At 33.1% G+C, this 25,865-nt stretch overlaps 1 protein-coding gene across 13 annotated transcripts in view; it reads left to right on the top strand.

Annotated features, from left to right (window-relative positions):
• The first annotated feature begins 728 nt into the window (after positions 1-728).
• LOC143240159 (uncharacterized) overlaps positions 729-25,865 on the top strand; it is a 140,019-nt gene continuing 114,882 nt past the window's right edge. For 7 of the 13 annotated variants that reach the window (XR_013021600.1, XR_013021601.1, XR_013021599.1 and 4 more), the window contains exons 1-2: positions 4,389-4,738; positions 6,551-6,695. The gene's annotated coding sequence lies outside the window, so the exon portion shown is untranslated. Of the gene's footprint in view, positions 1,000-4,379; positions 4,739-5,883; positions 5,904-6,550; positions 6,696-25,865 lie in introns of those variants that run through there. The other 6 variants (XM_076482137.1, XM_076482139.1, XM_076482138.1 and 3 more) reach the window with 6 other exon arrangements.

Raw genomic sequence — 25,865 nt, 5'->3', positions numbered from 1 at the left:
AAGCTTTAACCTCACGACCTTACTCTAAGGTATTCTTAGGGTCACTTATAACTTTACAAATAACGTTCATGAATACAAATAACCTGAAAAACACCAAAAATTTATTGCACAACTAAGACAGTACCTATGATGACACTTGAGCAGTGGAAGTTGTCTTCTACCAAAAGGCGTTGTGCTATGGATATCATTCCAGAGAGAGTTGACATCGTATGATTATGTCATCAAAATTATAGTTTCCCCTTCCATATTAAGTACCTGAGTGAGACAAATATTTACGAATTATTTCTTACCCGTGAAAATTTAAACTTACCACCTGTGTGAAACGAAACCCAGGGACAGTTCACAGATCCCGGATACACAAGGTAATACTATCCATAATCGAAACTTGCCCCCTGTAAAAAGGGGGAACTATACTGGTTCTTAGGGGCTGATAGATAACAAAATCTTACAAAGTGATGAAAAAACAACAACAACTTATAGGTAATACTATCCATAATCGAAACTTGCCCTCTATAATAAGGTGGAACTAAAGTTTTATTCAATACACAATAAAAGTATGGAGATCTTAATGTTGGTTTATAGTCATTGTTATCACCGCAAGATGTCGCCAAAAGAAGTAAAATTTTATTCTTAACGTTTTTGTACAGTAATGTATTTGGAAGACAGTCACTAGAATTTTGTGTTAGTAAATGAGCATGAATCATCACTTTCTTCAGTTTATTCAAAGGCGCCAAATCCGTGAATGCTCTGGTACTTGACCGTCATGTGGTAAATGAAAAGATTGCTCAGTCTGGGATACAAGTAGCTAACACTCCACCTCCTAATCATTCTATAACAACAATATAGCCAGAAAGTGTTGTGCGTGGAATGGGAGCGGGCATTTGAAATTGGTGTAATTGACTGATCGCCTAAATATTCTTAAAAGTATGTAAGCCCACTACCTTCTTGTTATTAATTATTTGAAAAGGCATTTACAACTCATCAACTTATTACTGTGAGGTAAGCTAAGCTCCTCTTTCTCTCTTTGGTTTTGTTTCTTTGAATATTACATACTTTCGTTTTAGAACTAGCAGGTCATTTAGATTGAGGTAAATTATTCAGGTTCTTTGTGTAAAAGCAAAAGTCTATTTTGTTTTAGAGAACTGCCCTACTCCCATACACACACACGTTTTGGCACTAGCTACTCCACCGTTGTACAGTTTAATTAAAGGCATGGTCTCATATGGTTCAGACCTATGGAGTTGTGCATTTACTAATTTAGTTCGTTTGTACCATAGTTTTCACGTTAAGTTAAATCAGGGCTATTTGCTCGTAGTTCTCCTAATTTTGAACTGATAGAATAGAGGGAAGGCGTCTATTTGACAAAGCTCATAGCTGACATTGACTAAACACTGATATTTGATCGTCACTCTTATACGTTAGTGCAACTAAAAGGCCAAAGTACGGAGCTTATTTCTGAGACAACTGTAAGGTCTTAGGATCGAAAGTCCAAGTACGCTAACCTATCACAGTGGCATCCATTTAGTAAAAATGAACTCTCGCTTCTATGTAAAATAAAAGGTTGAACTGAGTGTTCTTTTTGGGTAAGACATAATGACTAAGACCGTATACTAAACCTGTAAATAGTTGTGCCAAACGCTCAATTAGTATGAAATTTTCTTCGTGCTGATCGTTAATGTTTTCTTGCTTATATAACATGCATAGGTACAAAAGGTCTAATTTAAATAAAACAAAAAATATAAAAAGTTTTACATAGAAAAATTATTGTAGGTTGCGAACACATCCATCGTAAGTGTTATGGTGACTTTCTATGGTGTTATAATTAGCAATGTTATATTTAACCAAAAACACCTTAGGTGTGAAAGAAAGGTGCGGCCGAAAAGAACAGAGCATACGAGTTAAAGGTATAAAATGAAAATTGGCAATCAAATCAGTAGCTACACTTATAGCATTGATAAGAATTTTACAATACAGCAAATATTCATTCATGAATTAGCCAAACTGCTTTTTTTCTTGTTCAACTGGGGCTGTGATACAGGGTAAAATAAAATGCGCGGCCTAAGTGTTTTTGATTAGATAGATGTCTTGACTTTTTGTCAATACATACCAACAAAGCCCAGAAAGTCAGAAATTAGCACTCCATAGTAACCAAATTAGCTTTGGGATTGCAACTCTATTATTTGAAACTAACCTATACTTTACAGAACCAACCAGATAGTAGTTTCTCCTCTATAACACAATGTTTGGAACTTCTTTTATTGTAACACTATAGAAACTAGATTGACGTGGTATTGCCATGACCCGTATGCACTTGGTACTACCACACGTCATTATTTACGCTTATTGCTTAAGCTAATATAAAGTGACGTTAAATGTTCTTCAATTGGAAAATTTCATAAAATTTAGTAAATTTCTGCTTAAAGCTTGACAATGAATAACAAATAATTACCGTCCTCGGTATGATTCTTTTGTAAAATTGAGCTAGAAACTACTAATCTATTTTGTTTAGCCTAATCAATATTTATATGTCTGTACGTGCTTTCACCTTGCAAGTTTTACCGTTCTGAATCAGACATTTTTAATTAGAATGACAAAAAATGAAAATCTGTCTGCCTTTAGTCTTGGGTAAAGCTGTAGGAAAATGTTCAAACCGAAAACTCACGCGATTTTTTGCATAGGCATACGCAAAAATGTCTGTAATTGAGCGATTTTTTAAAAATAACTTTTTTTTTATATTTAGACTAAATTTGACACTCATTTGTAGGTTGTAAGATCTATCAATGTACTAAATGTGAAAACAGTACACAAACATTTAGTAGGTTTATCTGTTACAATTCTTTTGGTTCTTTTGGAAAGAAGAAATTCAATAAAAATTAGAGATTTTATATCATGTGTATTTCCTAAAGAATCGCTTTGAGATTTGGTATGTGATATAAGGTTTCGGTAGATTACATTCACTGAAAATATGTGATAGATTCGATTACCGCAGTTTAAAATAGAGAAAGTGTAAAATTGCTAAACTATCACACCCGTTAATAAGATTCAGTGTGTTCTGCAGGCTGTTTGACCACACTATACACTACCATGTGTCATGATATATTTCGGAAATAAAGTTGGTAATTATTGTTTGAGTCTAAACTGAGCGTGACTCTAAAGTTTGTTTGTTTTGGAATTTCGCACAAAGCTACTCGAGGGCTATCTGTGCTAGCCGTCCCTAATTTAGCAGTGTAAGACTAGAGGGAAGGCAGCTAGTCATCACTACCCACCGCCAACTCTTGGGCTACTCTTTTACCAACGAATAGTGGGATTGACCGTCACATTATACGCCCCCACGGCTGGGAGGGCGAGCATGTTTAGCGCAACACGGGCGCGAACCCGCGACCCTCGGATTACGAGTCGCACGCCTTACGCGCTTGGCCATGCCAGGCCCGCGTGACTCTCACAAGGAAAGTAAAACTTGGCTCCTCTGTATGTTTATGTTATGTTTGTATGTCTGTTTATTATAAATAAATGTCAAAACATGGATGGTGTTTTTATTTTTAAGTGATAAATAATTGTTCAATTTTATACTATATTTGCATCAATATAATTAATGAAAGAGATTGATTTATTTTGAATTTCGAACAAAGCTACATGAGGGCTATCTGCGTTAGCCGTTCCTAATTTAACAGTGTAAGACTAGAGGGAAAGGCAGCCAGTTATCATCACCCATCGCCAACGCTTGGGCTACTCTTTTACCAACGAACAGCGGGATTGAACGTCACATTATAACAACCCCACGGCTGAAAGGGCGAGCATGTTTGATGTGACAGAGAATCGAACCCGTAACCCTCAGATACGAGTCGAGTGCCTTATCCACCTGGTCTTGCTGGGCCAGTGAAAGAGAAGATTCGCTTTTGTAAAAACATTTAAAAGCACAGACTATTATTTTCTGAGTAGAGTATAAAATGGTTTGATATGAGAAATAAGCTATTTTTAAAAATTAATCAATATATTTTAGTAATAAAATTCATGTAATTATAAGACTGAGCGATTCAAGTCATCTTTCGCCACTGCTTTAAATTGGAATTAGGAGGTTTTTAATGATGAACAACAAAATGAGAGCAGCAACAAGGAACATTTGACATGTGTATACAATAACAAACATTTAAATGTTGAAAGTTTCGGAATACACACGTTTCATTTTTTCAGCAAGTCATCGTTTTGTTGCTCATCATTAAACTTCGATTTCCGTCGGATGAATATGTTGCTGAGGTGTTTTAAGTGACTTGTTCTTTCGAAGACAGAACTTATATCTTATCATGCGCTGTAACAGGTTTTCGCCGTTTGCTAGAGGGCGCTAAAGTTGTAATGCGACTGTTTAGTGGGGATGGTTAGGGACAGGGCTACAAACGTGATTTGCGATTTAGCTATAGGGGTAGCAGAACGTGAGCTTATTATGTTCGAATTTTCTAGGCGGCTTTAGTTATTGAATGTTTGAATCAAAATATGAGACGTTCGAAAAATGAAAAACTGTTTTGAAATATGCGTTTTAAATTATTGAGTTTTTGGTCTGTTCCAGATAAGCTAAAATATAAAAAGAACTAGAATGGAACTAATTTATATTTTCATTAGGTGTTGATTTTTGTGTGTGATATAAATTGTTATTAACCGTTACTTTAGTTAGTACAATAGTAACACTTTCGTTATTGCTTTTTAGTCTGCTGTTCGAAGAGAAACGTGGTTTTTGAAAGTGATGGTAAGTTAAATGGTTTTTAAGTTTTCTAAGCGTTTGAATATTGATTTTTTTATTAGATCTTTATACTAAAGTGTACTTTGCATTCTGATTCTTAATACTATAAATTGCAATACGTACTTATTTAATTTATTATGGCAAGAAATTAACCAACGTTGAGTACCAGTTTATTTCTGAAAATCGTGGCGTGCTTGGAAAACTTTTAAAAACTAAATAAAACAGTGTGCCAATTAGCATGTCAGTTGTATTATATATATTATAATATTATTGCTATTTACCATATAACGTATCTATTACTAATACTAGCATAATCTAGGCCTAAACTTTAACAAATATAAGTAATAGTAACTGTAATTGTAAAACAACACAGGTGGCTCACTGCCAGTCTCAAGGTTTCTTCGGTATAGGTTTTTCAGCAATATTCTAATACCTTACCAGTGAAATCAAAAAAGAATTTTATAATTGGTCAGGCACGTAACATATGCTTTAACATGACGAGGCCTTTCGTAAAATACCATGGCTTATCAGGCCAGCCGGAGTACACCAGTGGTGGATTTAAGATTGTGTGGGCCCAGGGACTAATAATTTTTGTGGATTCTACATACCATATAATTTTACAGAGTAAAATTATCAATGGGTGTTGGGGCTGAGCCCCCACTAACTCGTACTTAAATACGCCGCTGGTCTAGATACTATTTACATCATCAGTGTTTGTAAAAAAACAAGTCGATTGTTTTGAACTAAATAAGTAAGTTAATTCTAATTTTTATCAATTTTATTTAAATTATTTCCAAATCAGATTTTGTTTGTGTAATGCTCGTGATCCGAAAACAAAAGGCTTTTTCGTCGCTTCGGTGGAAGCAGATCACGTTGTTGTTTATTTTAAAATATTACCCAAGTCTAAAATAAATCATAACGTGTTTCATATACGGCCTTGCTTTAATATTTACGCTAGCGACTTGCATTCAAATACAAATTTATCTACATCTGGGTTAACCTACTATTGCTAACTAGGGCGTTTGTTGGGAATGCGCATGTATTTGAAGTATTAAATTAATGGGCTTTTTGCATTTGGGGTGGGGTATTGGAACTCGCATCTCTTCTACGAACTAAAATGTTTCATAAGTGTCTAGGTGGCACGTAGAAAAAAAAAATTGTCTCACTCGGAGTAAGAATATATTGATTGTTTATTTTTGTTTTGGAATTTCGCACAAAGCTACTCGAGGGCTATCTGTGCTAGCCGTCCCTAATTTAGCAGTGTAAGACTAGAGGGAAGGCAGATAATCACCACCCACCGCCAACTCTTGGGCTACTCTTTTACCAACGAAAAGGGGAATTGACCGTCACATTATACGCCCCCACGGCTGGGAGGGCGAGCATGTTTGGCGCGACTCGGGCGCGAACCCGCGACCCTCAGATTACGAAGCGCACGCCTTAACGCGCTAGGCCAAGAATATATTGATAGCCCAAGTCGCACGTTTACTAAATTGTTAGTATTAGAAATAATGCTATATATATATCTTATAGATTTTATACTAGATTCACCTTGCAACATTACAAAGTTTTTCTATTAATTTTTTTTTATAAATTTTATACATGTGTGTTTATTAATATATTTATTAACTATTATGCATCGAAAAGTAACAAAACAGTAAGGCGTACTTAAGATTTAAACACTGTGCAAAATTCATCCCTATTCATACAACATTTGTATGGTTTTTGTGTTAGTAAAACTATAGTGCTTGTTTGTATTGATTATTTTTGTAAAGTAGTATAATAAACTAATCTTACACTACAATAATCATCTCTGTCTAGTGTTAGTTAACCTTGAAGATCAGTAGACGGGAGAAATCAAAGAAGCTGACGAAAATATTGTTTTCTTCCTGAGGCAAACTTAAGGATACTTTGTTCTATCCCCTCTTAGTGATTTTATCACGAGCTTCACTTCTTGTGTAATTAGGTAAGTGATGTTTTAAAAGTTCATTTAGTAGTCTGTAGCATTTTTGTTTCTAGTCATGTGTGTGTGAAATCGTCGCACGGACTATACTTATTTGTAAGTTCTTTGAATTAAAAATTTTAAATGTTAATGTTTGCATTGCTGTTTTATTTATCAATAGTAACGAAAACTTTTATATGTAACATAGAGGTGAATGCTTTTTTACCTGTTATGCTGAGTGTACAAGTATTACTAAAATATGTAGGAACTAGCATTGTTTGATTGAAAAATGAAAGACATTTCTTGATTTTCTTTCTATTTTAAGTAATGCACAATAGAGCTTCATTCAGACATATTACATTAAAACGCATCATACTGTTTCATATGTCATTTTGTAAATGTAAGATTTGATAATTCTTAAAACTGAATGTTAATATACTAATAATTACTAAACTCTAATATATAAAACACTGAGGTACTCGTGTAAACCATGCGTGTAAGGACTGAAATAAAAGTGAAATAAGTTCTAAACGAAAGGGGGAAAAAAGCTTTTGTCGTAATTATTTATGTCAATTTGCATTTTTGGTACAAAAAGCTTGAACATCATTTGTTATAATGCAACATAGTAAATGTTCTAGAAATGCATGTAGGAAATGCGCCGCTCCCATAGTTGTCTGTATTTGTGTATATGCAGTACAAATACTGAAACGAAGCAAGGCTAACCCCCCTGCTGTGTCTGTCTCGAGAGGGACGATGACATTGACTAGTAAGTCTTCCGTTACATGTCAGCTCTGGCTTTGGCTGTAGATAACTGGGAAAAAAGTTTATTGTGTGGACTAGTAACTGAGTCATAAATACTTAAAGTACATTTTATCAATGTCAATGATAGCATTATGAACCATCCCGAAATTACTGGTTGTGTCTTCAGTATGTCTTATTTCATCAGTACACGGGAAACAATGCATTCACATTTTTTGTGTTCATCTGTTTGTATATATGCTTAAGCACTTGATTACCAAACGCTTCAAAAATACCTTTGCCAATTGGCTTGTTATTTCTCGCAGAATAGCGGAGTGTTATGATTCATTGGTAGAAACGGTTTTACATTAGCCACTTTACTCGGTATCTGAAAGCTACTTAAACTCCGAATAATATATATTTTTAATATTCGGCTAATGAGGTTAACTTTCAATGTTTTTCACTCTGTTGCTGACGTACGTGTACAAGAGCCTCTTAACTTAATAGCAACTGCATTGTTTATGTTACGTAGTTTTCGTCAAGATTTATTTTATGTTGACCAAGGCCTCTGCACGTTTTAAACAACACGAAATTCTTACTCAGCTGAGGTAATCTTCCATTAGACAATTACAACAGGAAAAAATAAACAATTGTATAGCAGTTACATATACATAAAGCTAATGATTAGTTCTCTATTAAAAGTCACTTTATCAAAAATTATTTGTTAGGAAAAATTGGTGTCTAGATAATAAAAATGTGAGGAAGCTATCTTTTGTTATCAGAATTGTTTTGCATGTAAAGAAAATTGTTTACGTGTATTACGTAACGAATATATAGCACCTGCGTTTTGTGACATGCAAGAGTGCAAATTATAATTTACAGGTGAAAACTTAAGAGAATAGAAATAATAAGCGGGTTAAAGAGCATTACAGATGTTAATAATAATGTTGTACACAAAACCAATTACGTCGAGTACCAAATATGTTGATAGGTGATGTAAAAACGGGTAAATTGCGTCACGATTGATTCTTATTGTTGTTTCTATAATTTATGGCTAACAATAAATAACATTGTGTGCAAAAAATCATATTTTTGTAAATCAGAAAATCTTGTAACTGATACGGATGAACAACAATATTAATTGTTTTCTTTGATATTTGCTTTAATATAGATTGATGATAAATTGATTAACAAAAACTCGTTGGTTGAAATATTTTCTTATTAAATATTCTCTGGTAACTTTAGGAATTATGCTCCAAAACCACTGGCATAACGGTTTTTGTTCAGTGGATTCTTTATGGATTATTCAGTTAAAAAAATAATGCAAATCCAGTTTATCCAATGATATTGAATGTTTTATTTCTTCCATTACTACACGTAGAAGTTCCACTTAGCTAACCCTAAGCCTAATTATACAAATAAATAACTTCTCAGGAGAAATTCCACTTTAATTTTTTTCGTATCTCTAGTAGTTCATGTGAAGTACAAACATGAAAATGTTATTATACTAACAAGCTGAGATGATAATCAATAAAATATATAGCATTCTTTGCTTTGCGTCAAGTTGATGTAACATAATTTTGTTGTCTTTGAAAAAGTGCATGCTTGTTTCAATGTAATACAGCCATGAAATGAAAACGGAAGAAATAGTCAGAAGACCATTGGTCATTTCCATGTTTTTCTAGTAACGATTATTTATTGGTGAGCTCATGTTACATTATCTTGTGAAAATAATTCAAAGTCAAGTTTTTGAACGTTGTGAAATTTTAGGTCACGTTTACAGATTAAGCTAACAGCACGAAACTAATGTAAATAATAAACTTGTACCACTTTACGGCTAAAAAATAAAATAAACTAAGAAAAGCACAGTGCGATTTACTCTACAGATTATCCAATTATCTTTATATCTTTTGGATACTTTACTTACTGAATCTTATATAATCAACCCTTGAGTTTACTAGCAACTCTGACGCCAAATCTTTTAGAACTTAGAACTTTCTAGATGTTCCAAGCTTGATCATATTTCTACTGTTTTATCATTTCAAGCAAATTTTTGATCGTGTTTGAAATGTGTCATCTTGAAATTGAGTTTTTTTTATTTAATTTTATATCTAACAATAATCCCTCTCCTGTCTAGTTTTTAAATGGTTTCTTTTCTTTGGAAGGTTTTTTTTTTTATTTGGTCTGTACAGAATGAACTATACGTGATGAAAACAAAAGTTTTATTTTTCTGACTACAAGTTTTACAACTTCTCCGTGTTTCGTGTAACTAACTAATGGTAGACCTAACTTACTTGCTAACATTAAAACATTATAAACAGTAAAAGCCCCTAACTAAAAACATTACAAACTTATATGAAAAACACAACCTACATTTGTTGCAATAAGAAACTGGTAGTATATCTTTAAAATAATTTTGTAGACATGAATGAAAATATTTAAAATAATTTTATTAAATGTAAAGTTGTCTAATTTGTGTTTGTAGTGTGTGTTCTTATTTTTGCGTGTTCGTCCATTAATGTTCGATTTTTTTTCCTGAAGTTTTGCATACATCACATTGTGTAATTTAATAAATATGTGGGAAACTTGAAAATGAAGATGCATTTGACTTAAGGATAACTCATTCAGTAAAATCCAATTCAGATAACTGAGTGAAAACAAATAGTAGGGTAAGCATTCTATTACTTTCTAGCTACCCACTGCTTATATTTTACCGAGGTTTTTTTATTATTTAAGTTTATTTAGAATAAAAAAAGAAATGGAGTGAAATTAAAATACAGGTATCAAACATACATAAACCATGAAGAATATTTACCCCTAGAATGACGCTATGACCACTTGGTGTTAGAGTAAAAATTTAATGCTGGCATTCTACAGTAAAATATATGTAACAAGAAGCGAACCATTTGTTTTTGAATTGTGATTCATTTATTAGATTAATAGAGATTATTTATTTTTAATACTTTAAAACATTTATTTAACATGCTATAGCTAAATAAAAGCTTCAAACTAATGTACATTTAACATTGTTAATGCAGTGCAATACTAAATATTTATAGTACAAGTCTTTATCAGATGTTTACATTTATTTCCTTAGCATTTTAAGTTTTATACATTTCTTTGTTTATTTTTATTTTTTGTCTTCATGTTTTTTTTTTTAATTTCTTTCTGATGTTTTTCATTCTGATTATTTTCTATTTGTTGTCTAAATATGAAAACTAATAAATTTTGTAAACTAGGTCTTTCTGTGGACTTTCCATGTTTTTTTTTTATATTTTGACAAAGTTTCTGGCTCCATAATGATTTCTAAGTACTTTATTATGAATTGCAAAATAATATCTGAAAATTTAAAAACATCACAAAAACAATAGTATGAATAAAAAAAAATCAAACTACACTCCATATGTTTAATATACTAGATGTTGCAAATCTAGTATTACAGAGTATGACATATGTCTGAGGAACATCACGTTTTGGAGGTAGTTTTTGTTTTAAATAAGCATTTTCCTCTTTTCCACATTTTACTTAAGAGTTTTGCATATATTTGTTTGTGTAGTCAACTGCAACTTTAGAGGTTTTTTTTTTCCTAACATTTTTATTTCTGTACAGGTTTGTTAATTTTTACTGGAAAGTTTTGCAAAAAAGTATTCAAAGTTACTCTGTCTGTTATTATTACATATTTTGTATTGAAATAATGTTTTTGTCATTTTTTTTGTTTGTATTTAACCAGTTGATGGCAAAATATCTTAGTATAACAACCAGAGACAGGCTTCTATTAATAACTTAGATAAATTGCAAATTACATTTCTAGCAATCATTAAGATATTCATTTGATGTATAGTTTTATTGGTATTTTCTATTTTACATGTATAAATGTGAGAATAAGCTGTACATTTTTTGTGCTTATTTTTATATGTTGACTGATGTAATGTTTTTGATACTCAGATTGTAGTCTCTGGTTATCCTTGATGTTCATGAACATTTGTTTTTTTTCATTGATATTCCCTGATTTTGGTTTTCAAGGATTTAAAGGTTAAAGAGTGTGCCAAACAATGCATGAATTCTTATGGAAGTTTATTACATTATTTACTTGTCTGATTGTTTGTGTTTTATGTTCTGATGCTCTTTACTTCATTATTCTTTAACAACTTTTCAAATCCATTCCCAGTACATTCATAAACAAGTGCACTCATTGTCTAATGAAATTCTGATTTGTCAGCAATATTGAGCTACTAATTCACAGACCTTATTAAAACTTTGGCAGATAAACATAGGAATATATAATTATTGGTGTGTTATTGTCTTAAGAACTGCACTGAAACTTTCTAGAATATTGTGCCTTTATCATTTCTTGTCGTGGCTCGTGTACATTTTTCATTCCATTAAGCTTTATAAGTTTTCTTTTGATTATTGGAAATTGAATTCAGCAGTTTAAGGTATTCTTAATGTAAATTGCAAAATTTCTAAACACTATTGGAATTTGTAAAACCACCACAGATTTTCTTCATCAAACCACTTCAGATTTTTTTAATGCAGACTTGATGTAATATGAAGAATTTGTTTTTGTTTGTTAAAGGAAACATAATCTCATTTCCTATCAGTATCCATCTCTAAAAGTTATTTTTACTCTTCTCTTTGAATTTATTTAAGAGGTCTTCTCATATTCTTCTAAAGTATCACGTAGATATAATGATGGTCCAGTCTACTAGAATTAGTTGTTTTACCACTTTTTGACAAGACTGCATCTGGTCTTTCCTTTCAACATTATTTTGGTATCTGACCATAAAGTAATTGTACAAAGTTACAAGGGAGGGTTCTCTGAGTATTTCTCATAGCCTTACATTTGTCCATCCTGTCTGGAAATAAGTACAGTTTTGAAGTATTTCCTCAACATATTGATATATAGCTGTGGCCATTATATTTTAGTATCGTGCCTTCATTAGACTATGATAATAATGTTAAGCAGAAGTATGAGTGTGAACAGCAATAGACAGTTATGAATTAATTATTAATTGCCTTGAGTTTAAGCATACTGTTGTAATTTGTGTTTTCAATGTTTTAATTTAGATGTTTGCTAGAGAGTGCATGACGTTATAATCTGGACAAATATAATGAGTAGAAAGCGATTATGACATAAATAAATACAAGTAAAGTGAATCAGTGAAAAGTTAAGTTTTGAGTGATTTCAGTGCCCGAAAAAAATTGAGTTCCAGAAACGAGTTTTTATTCTGCTTTTCTTTTCTTTTTTTTTTACTGGAGCGTTTGAGTGTAAATTGGGACTACATTAATTTCGTAGTTTATCTTGAAATATTTTGTTTGTTGAAATTGTGACCATAAGAGAACGTGATTAGAGCGGGCCGTGTTGAAGGATTAAATTCGTTATCGCTACATGGACTGGACTTCATTATTTTTTCGAAATAAACCGAAAGAACTTGCCGAATGATAACACTTACAATAATACGTTTGTTTTAAACGTTTTGGTGTAATACACTATTCATGAGTTGAATTCTCAAAATAGTTAAGTAGAATAACCGGTTACTGGTTATAGTGTTCATATCCCTAAATTATTATTAGAATTTACTGAATTGTGTCACAACGGGATCTATAGTTTTTGTAATTTCTTATTGTGTTTTTGATGTAATAACGTAAACTTAATTTTTTTCTATTAGTTTGTACATTTTGGTTATGTTTGAGCGGCAAGTACAAGTGTATCACGTGAACTTTTTCATGATATCTATTTAAGTTTCAATAAATGTGTTTAATTACATTTCATTGTGAAATATCAAGGTCACGTTTTTTATAATTTCGTAAAATAATGTGAATATTATTTAATTTTTTTTGTGATTGTTAATGTGTGACAAAACCATTAAAATCATGCCAGTTAGACGTTTGAAAACACATTGAAATACCTTGCACGACTATGGATTACTTTTTATCCTTTAGCGCATGCATGTTAAATAGACTTTACCTTAGACGTGTTGGCATCTTCTGTAGCAACCGGTTCTGCTAGTTTCGGCACCAGATTAATTGAAGAGTTGTCTGAGATTTGGGTGGTCGTGTTCGTTGTCACCAAATATTCTTTTATAACCTTCTTCCTAAATCGTTTTGAAGAACACCTGTGTATGAGGAATGGCTTGGAAGACGTTTATAGAGGAAGTGAACGACAGTGTTACTGCTTTGAATAAAACAATTTATGATACAGCGAACTGTGCATTTTAAAGTTTTATTTATATAGTTTATTCATTTAGACAATCTTCCGTGAGAATTGCGTTGTAATTCAAATTGCCATCGCCAGTGCAAAAAATGTATACCCGTCGTTCGAGTTATGAACTTAAAAAATGTGTGGTTCAATGCTGTGATAAATAACATAAAAATCCAACCCGTCAACTAATTGATTTGTAACGTAACGTTATTATACCGTTCATTGTTTACCCACCAAAAATTTTGTATGTGCTTGAAGAACTCACTATGGGTGTAGTTGAAACATGGTATACACTATGCAAGGTTAAGGGTGACTGAATGTATTGTTTTTGAATTTCACGCATAGCTTCACGAGGGCTATCTGCACTAGCCGTCCTTAATTTTGCAGTGTAAGACTAGAGGGAAGGCAGCTACTCATCACAACCCACCGCCAACTCTTGGGCTACTCTTTCACCAACGAAGAGTGGGATTGATTGTAATATTATAACGCCCCCACGGCTGAAAGAGAGACCATGTTTGGTGCGACTGGGATTCGAACCCACGACCCTGAGATTACGAATCGAACGCCTTAACCCACCTGGTCATGCCGGGCCAACTGACTGTATTATGACTAAGTGGCCAATGTGGTGGATATTTGGGTGCGTTGTTTCTCGCCTTCGTTACCTATCTTTTTAATGTCCTTCCACAGTGTTTCACATAATGAATTAATTGACGATCGGTGGTAGAAGCTGAAACGTCGTGAATCAAGGTGGGAAGTGGGTACAACCCAAGAAACGGCTCTTCATGTCAAACTTATTGTGGCTGTTAGGAGCAGAAACTTCATCTGAGTTTGTTAATATATATAGCAGTCGTGGCGGCCATTTTTTCATTGCATTCCTCCATAGAGAATGCTAGCGCGCACGTTTAGACACATTAGACGTTGTATACTCTCCCACCTTTGTGTACGTTGTGTAATAGAAAATAGAATAATCTTTTTTTGGGTAAAGAAGTGGTTTCACGTGTGTATGTAGTTAACTTGCGTCAAATATAATAAATGCTCATTAACAGCAGTGATGGGGGCAGGGTTGTTATCTCCCTTCCCCTCCATTAACATTCTTGTTCCAAACTATAGTCCCACGAAGGTTAGTTGTGATTGGTCCAGCGACCTTGGAGCAATTAGATAAAGGACAGAGAGACAGATATTCAGATGTTTGTGCTTTATATATACAATTGTACAATATTTACTTTTACTGAATGAAATTTAAGCCGTGACTTGCAAAGATAATGTCGATTTGTTGCCAGTAGTAGTTGTCAACTGAACCTTTCGTTCTGTACTGGATATCTGTATAACCATGTTGTATATCAGCACTGTAACCGTGCAGTTTATGCACTCAGTGTATAGTTACAAAAACAATTAAATATAATTAAACAACAGACTTGATATTTTATATGATGTGTTCATTCAGTAATTTTTTTACACTGGATTTACATTCTGTGGTATTATGTTAATAGTTTTAACTTACTTGTTAAGTGATAAGTTAATATAGCTTAGGCTATTTCTGCGACCATAAACGAACTTAAATTATTTTAGCACACAGTGAAATTGAACATTAAATGGAATGTAATATTCACACACACACACACACAATTATTTAATATCTTTGGTCTCTTCAAATTCGAAAACTTTACAGATGGCAACATTAACAAATAATGAATCACAATGAAAATCGTACATTTAAAATTGACCAAAGATTTTATATCCAGTAGGTTTTAAAATGTAACTATTACAAAAGTTGTAAGTTATATTTTTAATGACACTAACCTAGTTCGTTTTTTATACGCATGTTTATTAAATATTTTTAAAATATTGTGATATCGTTAGAATATTTATTGACTTGTACCTAAAAATGTATCATACTGAAGCTGTTAATTTAAAACGACATTTTCTAGTTGTTTCTTTGCGTTTTTGTGTAATTAAGATAATATGCTATTAAAGTACAATCACTTAATATTTTTAGTTGACTCATTGGTAAGTCTGAAGGCTCATAACGCTAAAAACCGGGTTTTGATACGCGTGGTTGGTATAGTACAGATAGCTTATTGTGTAGCTTTGTGCGTAACAGAATAACTAAGCAAACCTTCCCAGTTGTTGCGGAGAAATGTAATGTTTTTGCTATACGTGTTCACTAACTTATAACGTATTCAGATAATAGTGTAACAGCTGGTGGCTGGTTTTATTTAACAAATTTTACAGCATTCTATGTGAAAGCTTGTTCCGTAATTCAGATTATTGTATTTTCCAAGTTTTCAATTTGAAGTCTTAAAATTTGTTAGGATATACAACTGTAGAATATGTTAAGATTCAAAATCTATAAAACAAAGAAGCCTACGTTTAGAGAACAAGCAGAGCAGTATAAGGTATAAGTAATTAATAAAGTATCATAAAATAAATTACAGGTGGTGCAACTATTGGTCTGCCTCACAGTTTGTTTACAGTAGTATTTAGAAATGCTGCAGAATATTAATATGTAATGGTGTACTGGTTTATAAAATTTTACCGGGAAAAACGCTAGAAGGCGCTCACAAGTTTGCCGTAACAATAACAAACTACGTAACGTACTTTTCCATCGGAGCCCGCCGTGATTTGTTCCGGTGTCTCGTAGGCTGGTTCGTGCCTGTTTATATTATGACGCAGATAATCGAGGAATGACATACATTGTTCTTATATTTCCAGTTCTTTGTGTTTCACTCTATGCACTTTCAATTGGTAGTGTCATTTTATATGGTGCTGAAACAGGCGTGGGAAATGTGGACGTACGCTAGCGATACGAAAGGAGATTCTCAGTAGGTCATTCGAACAAGTGAAAAAATCGAAACACGAAAACTTTTTCTCGCAAAGCTACTCGAGGGTTATCTGCACTAGCCGTCCCTAATTTAGGAATGTAAGACTAGAGGGAAGGCAGCAATCACCACCCACAGCCAACTCTTGGGCTACTCTTTTAGCAACGAATAGTGGGATTGACTGAAACATTATAACGCCCTCGCGGCTGAAAGGGCGAGCATGTTTGTTACGATGGGGATTCGACTCGGGACCCCAGTTCATTGAATTACGTATCTTAGATCAAGAGCCAGTAACTATGCATCTGTGGATTTACCATTTGTACGATTTTAATAGAGTAGATTGTTTTCTATGAAAACAGTTTCATTAAAATGAGAATATATATAAAATTTGATGGGTTACTCGTATTTCACTCTGCACGCTTTCAGTTGTTAGTGTCGTTTTATATAGCATATATAAAATATACTAAAATAATACTTTGAATCAATTGTTAGGTGCTCCTATCGGTAAAATTATATATAAATATATTGTATATCTTCTCATATTAAATAACTGAATATTAGTTATTTTGGGATATCAGCTGTCAGTAATTAGAAATTTCCTACACATTTTTGTATTTTTCATTAATTTGATATGTTTTATTTTTCTATTAGGAGTTTATGAATGTTCTCATCGCAAATCCGTATCGCCTTCGCGTACAGAATTTGTGGACGTGCATAAGAATTCTAAATAGGATTTTTGACAAGGCCGTCTTGTAACATAAGCGTAGCTAGCGGTAAAATTAGAATTGTTAGTTTCTTGCCGTAAGCTACAAATTGTAGGAAAGTAGTTACGTTACGTGACAGCTTCAAGGTCACTTTCCTAATTGCACGCATGTCTTAAAGTCATACGCAACTCATGTCTCGTGCTTTAAATTATACCTATACCACCATTTCTCACACGCGCTCACTTGCCCAGAGATGCAAAAGCCAATACTGCCAACTTTTAACTTATAAACGTAGTTTTCTGTATTCTGAGGTATGAATCGCGTTGTTTTGAATAGGAAAAATCTCTAAATTGTAAACTATCAGTGGTTTTATTTGAATATTCCGATTCGAAGACAATAAGGTTAAGACATGAGATTTACTAAAATGTTAACTAGTTTTATGAAATGCTGTTTCAGGAAACTGTTCACAAAGAATTATCGTAATCGCATATCAGATTTTTCTAATTGAGCTTTATTTACATCGCCTTGTTTCAAAACCTAGTGAACATCAATGTACATTCTATTCTTGTTTTTTATTGTACATTTGTTGGTTCTTTTTGCATTAGCCGCATCGTTCCACTTGGCTTGGAATAGCGCTTTAGGGTTTCGTAAACAAAAATTATGCTAACAATTTATTTGAGGATATAAGGAAAGGGACTACGTGTGTATGTGAGAAGTCGCGCATTAAAAAGACTTTAGCTGTCTGATGTTATGGCATTGTTTCTGTGCTTTATTTTACCAAACATATTGAACCTCGAAACCTCAATTAACTGAACTTTCTAACCCTGACGATACGAAAGTCATGGTTTCATGCTGAAGAAATATTTCAGCTGTTGGAGATGGATTATCTAGCGTCATATTGGACTTCGTTACCTGTTTATGTATTTAAAACATAAATTTGTTAAGTGACATGTATGTTAATCTATCATGTGTAGTTCATGCCATCTCTGAAATTATGTGCAAGAATTACAAGAAACCCATATAAATTGTCTGATCAGTCTGACCCGAAGTTTCTAATTACGTGTATTAAATATAATTATTTCATAGAGAAGTAGTGGAATTTAATAATAATAAGCTTTAGGTATCTTTTCCTTTTATTGATTCTCAGCCATACTTGCCTCCCTTCCCAGCCCCCAGTGGCACGGTGGTATGTTTGTGGACTTGTACCACAGAAACCGGGTTTTGATACCTTTGGTGAGCAGAGCACAGATAACACATTACTTAGCTTTGTGCTTCACTCAAAATAAATTCGTCCAAACTGTGTAATATTGTCGACTTATAGGACAAAATATAGTATTTAACCTTTATGTTCAAAACCAGTCTTACTCAGTTTTGTCATCGTCACTATCTCAGTTCATCCCCTTTAACGTTTTAAGATAGAGAGAAATTATTACTGAAATTATTCTATGTGACTTCTCTCAGACATACCACTGCAGATAAAAATTCGAAAGTTATTAATATAATTTTTAAAATTTCATGTTTGAATAAATTAAAGAGCTAATCTGATCGGTTATTAAGCACTCTCTTCAATAATAGCTATGGAAAGGATTAAGTCATAATTGTAATATTTTTCTAGCAGGTGTTCATTGACCTCATTAAAAACAACTATGCGACCTAATGCAGTCCTGTATAAAAAAGGTAACAACGCAATGAAATACCTTTCTCTTGTTATAAATTGTATATGCAACATGCTAGATACATACTGTTGGCGCCAGAAACAATTTTCTCATTAGAAAACTGAGATATTTTGATATAGTTGTGAAACTGATCTATTAAGTACGACCCAGTTTTCGTCTCCCATGTCAAGTATTTTTTATTATTAACTTATACTGTGACCTACATATTCATAAGAGTAACTGTTAATGGTATTTCGCAAATTATACCTACCTGTATTTTTGGAGACATTTATTACTGCGTGCGCAATAATCTATTTATTTTACACGTTATCACTTTTCGTCTCTGATTCTACTTATTATTGGATCTATACGACTTCTTTTACCTCTTCGTTACACATTATTTCCATTGCCTTAGTTTACGAGTTACTTCCTTTATTTGAAAGAACACACTTTTATTTAATTCAAAAGTGTGTTCTGCTTTTAAGGTACAACATCTGTAAAAGTCAGACTGCGAAAAGTTTTAGATTATAAATCATTGAAATATGTACTGTCCAAGCTCCACCATTTTAAAATATTTATTATCAACTTTTTATTTTAATTTTTATACTCGTGATATCGGATTCAGTATGAATGACGCTTACAAGTTAACCGTATATCACAATAGAGGAAAGAAGAGAGCAGAACAATATACACCCCATGAGTGCGCATGCACTTGCTCAGAATGTTTGAAGAGGGGATTTGACATGTGAGAACAAAGGGTAAACATACATTGTTTGAATCACAGTCAGCATGCTGATGTCATGGGGGTCTGGGGTCATTCCCTCAGAAAATTTGTAAAAATTGTTGTTTTGAAATTAAATTTACAAGCAATTTTACATGAAATATAATTTAAATAATTGCATGGCTGTTTACATAAAATCCACAAACATCCAATGAAGAGTCGATAAATCATTGTATTGTAACAAATAATCACAAATATGTATGTTTTATTGTAGTAAATTACTGTGCTATCTGCATGCAGAGTAGTTGATTAAATTACCAATTTCAACCATTCTGTACAACAGTAGTATATTAGCTATTTCAATCACTTGCCATCACATATGCAGTACTGAAATAAAATGTTAGCATGCGCCATTCTTCTGGTATGATTTTTTTCCCATAAATAATTTACATAGTTTCAATGTTGATATCAGTCATAATGATTGTGTATTAAGGCTAGAGCATTTAGTCTTTCTCCGGTTTTTGTAAACCTCGGTTAGTTATTCAACCGGCGGCGAGCAGATACCGAACGTTCACATAAATATATTGCAGTGTGGCAAAGAGTTCACAGTAGCATAAAGATATTTGGCACACTGAATCACGCTTCAAGCACTCAGACAGCGCATGAGATCTGTTCTGGATAGGTATAGAAAGACATCTTGTCTTAATTCATCAAAACGACGTTGGTTATGTAGAAAGCATTAAACACCACAAGCAGCTGCTCTCTAACTGTATAAGCATAATTTTGTTTTGCATCATAAAGATAGGGGGTTCGACCGACTCTCTCCTCGTGGGTACGTGCATTCGTATAATTCTAAGGATAGCGCCACCACGCGATAACCACTAGAAATGACAAGACATGCAAGGTCGTCCTTACCGTACTACAGTTGGTTTGTTTTTCGTATGAATAACACGCATGCCTAATCGGATCCAAAGCGCAATTTTACTTTTTCATAATGAGGTTGATGCTGTTATTTTTATTCTTTCTTTATGGACTTATTGTAGGTCTAAATTGAATGAATTGGAACATGTCCCGGTGTTACAAGAGTGAACTTTGATAAACAGTTTTTTATTTTGTTTTCAACGGATTATTTTTTCTTGTTTTTGATGGACATTGTAATTTGTATGCTTATTTTGTTTTTATTCTTTCAGACCAAAATATCTTAAACTTTGACAACGTCGCAGTGCTTACCGTAAAGTTCAATTTTGTGACCCGCGGTGTTTAGTGGAATTTTAGAAATGTCTGTTTCAGTTGCATTTACAGTTTAGCATTTTGTTGATGTTGGATGACCTAGTGGCCAGTCTGACGGTGTATGAATTCGAGGATCTACAGTTCATATCCTTTTGTCTCAAAATCGGTCTACATTTAGTGAATCACAGTCAAATATCACTGTTCGATTAGAGCGGTGAGTTCTGTAGACTAGCTGCCTCCCCCTATAGAGAGTGATGGATTAAAGTTTTTTGCCATCCCAAGGTCTATTTCGAAGTGCTCCCCCTTTCCCTGTTCTATGGACCGGACATAGTCTCAACTAATAGCTATATAGTATTTTATATATCTTGGTCTCGTGTAAAAGGTACATGTTAGTGAAAGGTTAATGTATCTAATGGTTTATTTTCGAAATATTTTTCATGAAACTGGTGACAATTACGTAACACGTTATTTTTACTGGTGAAAACAAACACAAAAGTTGCATACTGTTTTGTTTTATTGGAAGACATTGACGATATCTTAAGTCTTTTCAACTGTATTGTTTAACTACATGAGATATTTGCATTCTGTAATCAATCCTTAGTTTATGCAACGACATTTCACCAAATTAACTTGAGTAATCTTTATGTCGGGCTAACATGCCCTTTTGGACTAACCCTCGTTTTGACCAAATCATCTCTCTCCTACTGTTGATGTTCTTAAAAAAAACCAAAAAAAAACGTGTGCTCACATTGTGGAAACACCCATTCTTACAGTTTTCTAGGACGTTTCACGAAACATCTCGAACATGTTATCTCGACAGGAGGTGCGCAGGGTTCATAGTAGTTGTTATAGCGGTTTGTATGTTGGTGGGTAAATTGTTTGCAAGAAAGAGGAGGTTCTCCATTATTGATGTCTACAGAAGTTGACGAAGTTCTCAGTTTTCTGTCCTTTTTGTGATAACAGTTAAGATGACCTTAAATATGAAGGTTACACATTAGGCTTACGAACCACATTTATTTTTGTTGTCGTTGCTGCAAACATAAAGATCAGTTTGTTGTAGGTCTTTGATACTAATTACTCATTGAACCCAAACTGAGTGTTCTCGGCAGTATAGAAGTTCCGTTTCACACACTTCTTTGCTTTGAAGTTTGTTTAACAAATTAAAGTTGTGAATCATATTTTTATTTAATTTTATGTCATTGACTGGTAAGATGGTGTACCATATTCAAGTCATTGATCAAGACGAATGACCACGCGCGTTTACAGACAATGAACTAAGGCAAGGATTTTTATACCGTCTGCATTTTTGTCGATGAAAAATTCATTATATAAGAAATAATGCTACATTTTCTTATTTTAAATATAAAGTTATTAAGAACGCTGCGGTTTTTATATTGTACCCATTTCAGTTACATTAGGAAACCTAATTAGAAGTTAATTTCTATGGGAAAGTTACAAGAAGGATGCTTTAAGTTATTTTATCGTTATGATGTTTCTGCTAATTCAAAATTTTTAATTTTCAACAATCTTTAGTATTATGCACTTAGTTAAATATCGACTAGTGAATTAGTTTATAATTTATACTTTTGTCATAATACCTTAATTATTTAAATACTCGGTTAACTGAAGATCCCATTAGGAACTGATTTATAAATAGGAAATGTAATAGACTTTCACATAGTTTGTTTACAACATATTATTACAGTATTCATTACCTTACCAGGCATTTTGTATAAGGTTTAATAACTTGCTATTTCTATACTTAAAACGAGGTATATACTGTGCAAGGATCAAGGTCTGATATGAAGAGATATCAGAAAAAGTAGTGGTACGTGTGCTTTGTGTTACCTTCTTTTAACATGAAGCTGGCGCAGATAATCTAGTTGCTTTGCGCCAAAAAAATGTCAACCGACCAACCAAAATCCATCTCAGTGTTTCTTGTGATTAATTTATTGATGGTCATTGGTTGCAGAAGTGTCTTCTGTTGTCGAATTTGACACGTCATGGGTCAAAGTAGGAAGTGGATATAACTCAAAAAACGGCTTGTCTTGTGAACCGTATGGTGGCTGTTGTAGGAGAAACCCAATATGAGTTTATGTAGACTTACAATAGTTACGGTCGTTGTTTTAATGTATTCCTTCATACCGAGCTCTGACGCACCCTCAGACGAAACACCCATTTGAAATAAACATGTATTCTCAATACGGCTGGTATGGGTGTTATCACTTTAACTAATATAAAGTACAGAACAATGTTTCGACCTGAATATGACCTAAGGTCAAAACGTTGTTCTGTACTTTATTTTAATTAAAGCGATAATATACTCATGCCAACCGCCATGAGAATACATAAGACGTTTATGAATCTCGCCCCCCCCCTCCTCTAAACTGCAAGTACCGTGTTTCTCCGAAAGTAAGACAGGGCTTATATTAATTTTCACTCCAAAATATGACACTAGGGCTTATTTTCGGGGGATGTCTTATTTTGATATATTAAAAAAATGAAGTTACAAAGTAAAACTATTAAACTAACCATTTAAAATAAACTATTATTAAACTATTAAACTAACTGATTAATACTTAAACTAATTAACTAACTATTAAACTAATTAATAAATTATTATTTTTTATTTCTTTCCTCTTCCTGCCACTCTTAACTAGGGCTTATTTTAAGGGTAGGGCTTATATTAAAACTATCCCCAAAAATCACACTAGGTCTTATTATCGGAGAAACACGGTATGTATGTTATGTGAAAAAGTATAAATATTGTTAACGTTAATTTACGTCAAAGACAATAAATGTCTAATAACGGCAGTAATGGGGTTGGAAGGGTTTGAGAATACGAGTAACATGTCCATTATTCCAAACTATCATCTCGTAGAGTTTGGTTGACGCTGGTCCGGCGATCTAGTAGTTGTTACTTAACGGACAGACGAACATATATTTGGTAAATTAGAGCTTGCATTATTCTGAAAAAAAAAATCAATAGTACTGAAGTCTGAAAAATACGTTTATAATTTGTCATTATTAGATATGCCACAAATTGGGAAAAATTTCATAATTAAAACTAGTTTTTTGTTGTGTTTTTAATGGCGTGGTTGAAATCCAAGTGTACAATCAACTTATCTGTTGTGGTTCTTTCGTTTCTGAAGCGTATACAAGGTTTTTTTAGTTGGTCAAAACGTACTGGTTTCAGTAGTAGAGATGTGTGTATATACGAGAAGATCCGTGCTCTAGTGGCGCGAACAATAGCACCCCTTCCAATTTGCTCATAAATTAATTAATTTTTTTTTATTCCGTCTGACGTAGTGATCTTCTTGAGACTTTTATTGGCTCTATCACATTTGGTAATATACGTCCATATGTTACTTGTAATAACTAATGATTTGAATTGTCTGGTCTTACATGCATTATGTCTGGTTATGCTATTTAAATAAATTAAAGGATGTTGGCGTAATATGATATAAACATTTTTCTTGTGCGACATAGTTATGTGTGCAGTCAGTCAGTGAACTGGAACAGTTTAGGATCTCGTACACTTGGCTATCTGGTGCATATTCAGGATATCGAAATAATGCACGCTAGGAAGATGTACATGTTATGTATATTAATAGTATTAGCGCTGGTCATTTTCTCATAAAGTAAAGAGGCTACTATGAGTAACCATTTTCATGACTTGAGTTTAGCGATTGGCCTAGAGAACTATAAATTGTATTCGAGTTATAAACTGTAGTTAAAAATATTACCTAACGTAAAAATGTTAAATATTACTTACATGTAAATGCAAACCGTTATTTTCTGAATACAAAAAACAGACAAAAATAGATACATAAGTACAGAATAAGATAAAATTCATTTTAAAGTTAACTACATTAAATAAATCAGTGAAACGGTAAAGGAAAAATCCAAAATGGTCTATTTTCATTCTGGCAACGTAAGTTTACACTAGAGAGAGAGGCATCCAAGCTCTTCAAACACTTCGTGCTTTATAGTAGTATTAACAGTTAAATAGTTCTTGTCTCACCAAATGTAGGATACTTTTCATGCTTTCTCACATTGCGTTCAGTTATCATGCATTTCTTAACGATAATACTCTTGCACTTTGCCTGACAGTAAGAGAACATTAACAATCTAATTGGCAACCAGGGTTGTCAGGTACTCAAGCATTTTGTGAAGGAGAAGTACCCAATAATATATATTACTGATGCTAACATACCAATATAAGTATGCACATTTCCTATGTTGTATACAGATATGTACTTGTAACAGATGTTTTTTTTGTGCAATGTTAACTAGTTTTATTATTACATAAGCAAAGATTCATGTATTATGTACAAATAGATACACACATTCAGTGGTCCTGTTTTTTTCGTCACATGCTGGGTCTAATCCTTAACCATTCCAGTATTCACAGAATATATGTTTAAACAACATTCTCAAGTTCCTAATAGCAGTGTAAAGCATATGGTCAAATAGCAAGCCTCATTGTGTATGTTTAATCAGTTCAGTCACTCAGAAGGGACAGTTGCATTACACAGATTGAATGGTGCAGTATATTCATGTAAAACTGAGTTAAATTTTAAGACAGATTAGGTTCTCTTCAAGATACTTATTATGTTGTAATGCTAAATCTGTAAATAACTGAGTTGTGGTATTCAATGGAATAATGAGACTAAAAACAAAGTAAAGAATGAAATGCACAACTTTTATTATATCAAGCAAAATATTTGAGTGTGTATACTTGTTTTTATGAAATGGCAGACAGTTGCTTTTATTGTTACAAGTTGCTTCTCCTTTAAGATCCTCTTCCAGACTTGCTAAATCCAGCATTTCTTAATTCACAAGGAATATTGCATTTAACAAGAGCAATTGGCACTGCCACATGACTGGTCTTCAGTATATCATCTGAACAACAACTGAAAGACACTGGTTGTAGAAATCCTTCCACAACATGAAGTGTTGCAACAATATCCTCCCTAGGCAGAGCAGGTGTTAACCATTCAACAGCAAAGGTAGTTAGGACCAAATATGCTTAATAGTTTTTTTCAACTATATTATAATATTAAAAGATGATGTGAACATGTGTTGTATTACAATGGTATAGCAGAGAAACAAGCCAGTCTGA

This window comes from Tachypleus tridentatus, chromosome 13, assembly GCF_004210375.1.
Source record: "Tachypleus tridentatus isolate NWPU-2018 chromosome 13, ASM421037v1, whole genome shotgun sequence".
In the NCBI taxonomy this organism is placed as follows: Eukaryota; Metazoa; Arthropoda; class Merostomata; order Xiphosura; family Limulidae; genus Tachypleus; species Tachypleus tridentatus.
The sequence above is the reverse complement of the archived record's forward strand: the minus strand, read 5'-3'. Positions and strand labels throughout refer to the sequence as shown.